The sequence below is a fragment of the Papilio polytes genome, unplaced genomic scaffold (genome assembly GCF_000836215.1).
Source record: "Papilio polytes unplaced genomic scaffold, Ppol_1.0 DF823731.1, whole genome shotgun sequence".
NCBI classification, from domain to species: domain Eukaryota; kingdom Metazoa; phylum Arthropoda; class Insecta; order Lepidoptera; family Papilionidae; genus Papilio; species Papilio polytes.
Genome location: NW_013525473.1, coordinates 3405083 through 3407386, shown reverse-complemented (window position 1 = coordinate 3407386; position 2304 = coordinate 3405083).

Below are 2304 nucleotides of genomic sequence, written 5' to 3'. Positions count from 1 at the left end.
TAACATGGAAAATCTAGTAGTAGACGAGATGCAATAAGGAGTCGCTCGAACTCGTTTCCGTGACCACTTCTGTCGGTCACTACGAGAGGATTCATCCGCCATCTTGGTTTTTATGCTCACTATGATAAAATGGGAACTATCTCTTCATTTTTTTTAATTTTTTTAAAGATATTGGCCAGTAAACTGGCTTGCTATTATACTAGTTAAACGTTTAAAAAGCGGCTTTAAATAGACCCTCTACACAGTAAAAGATGGTAAACAAATTGTATTCTTTGCAGTTAGGACATTTTCATTTATAAAACTGCCATTGGCGACTACCATCTTTGTTCCTTGTTAGTGACCATGAGAACGTGAGAAACTTTTTTATTTATATCAAAAATGTTCTTGACTCGCTGAAACGAGTATTAGATTTAAAAAAAAATACATTTAACAAGTGTGTTGCAGCTAAACTTGTCTCATGATATGATGCCACGGAAAACTGACCAGTCTGATGAGGAATCATAAAGCTCCTATTCCCGTATCAAGCAATGTTTATTCAAAACAAACAACACTATTAGAATGTAAGTCGATTTGTCCAGACTTGAAGAGTAACGGCATTCTTCGTCATCGGTCGTATAAATTAAATTTATTGATTAGGATTCGTTAGAACTGCCATATTCGCTAAATGCCGTTGCGTGAACGTTTACAAGAAGCAGCACTATGTAAAATTTGCTTAAAATCAAGTAAAGTTTCATGGAGTCGTATCTATACTACTATTATAGAGAGGAAAGATTTTTATTTTGTATTTTTAGATTTTTGCGTGTATTGAAAAGACTCAAAAACTACTGGGCTGATTTCAAATATACTTTCACCATTATAAAGCTACGTTATCAGTGAGTAACATAGGATACGTATTTTTTAATTTCACGGAGGCGAAGTCACGAGCATTCGTCAATATATGCATAAAGCAAATTTCCCATTCAGCAGATAAAATGGTTAATATTTACGCACGCTACAATTTTTTATAGAAAAATATTGCTAGATTCAGATAAGCAAGGAAATAATCATGTATTAGCAATTGATTAAAAATGATAAATCACCTCTAATACTAAATTATCAAATGCAAGTGCTATCGAAATTCTTCTGCGATTAAAATTCCTTGCCAGTATATCCAAAACAATTCTATACATAAACTAAGGGCCTGTCCCACCAAATTGTAAATAGTCTGATAACAATCCAACGTGTAAAACATGTGATGGGATTATCCGATTTCGTTCCCTTATCTGACAGTGATGTCATTTTTAAGCTATCTAAGCTATCAGCTAGTGATGGGACAGGCCCTTGTAATTATAACCAGGTAAGTTCAGGAAAAAACTGTTGCCTAAAATGTACCTAAATGTGACTTACTTGTAATACTTATACTACCATTTGTGTTATTTTAAGGTCAAGTAAAGGCGATGCGCTAAATATTATTCGTTATAACAGTCTTATGTACGTGAGGAGCGAACGAACTCATCATAAATTCAGGCCGAGGGAACGAAAATAAATATAAAATAATATTTGAGGTACCCGTTGTAGCAACATTAATCATAGTAATTTCTACAAGATAAATAACTGGGTCGCACAATATATCTATTCACAGTACAATAAATCACTTTGGTTGTACTTTAATTTACACATCCATGTTGTTTTTACCAGGCCCATTCCATCCACAAAATGTTTTTTGTTACATTTAAGTTTTATATCTCCAATTTGACAAAGGTAGTGATATTAGTAAGTATTGATAGTCCTGACTTAAAAATCAATTGTATGTTTAAAAATTGAAACGTAAATCCTAACAGTAAACCTGTAATCTCTAGTTAGACTGTCATGCTTTCAAAAATGAACTCGTAAAGGTAACTCAATAGACGTTGTTCTTACTCTACGTAATGTTGTAAAGTTACGGTTAAGCAGACATTTACACGTAAATAAAACACATATTTAATTGGCTTTTTTTTCGGTTCAGATCGTACTGGTTCGCCATATTCGGTGGCAAACATAATTTAAATTTCGCGGCCCGAGTTAAAGCGTGTAACCGGGCGCATCTTTATATTCATGCAATAGTGGGTAGTTTTGAATCCATCTCCAGTATGAACGGGCACGGACGTGCAGAGAAGTGTGCGAGAGTAAGAGTCGTGTGCAAGCAGCCCAGCGAGTCGATTGGTCACTGAAGTGCGAGTTCAAAGGTAATCGGAAGTGGTTGCTTAAACAACATCGCGAAAGACTCAACGGATGTGTCATTTTCTTTACGTACGGGGTCGCTGTGAATTTCGGTTTTTCGGTGTA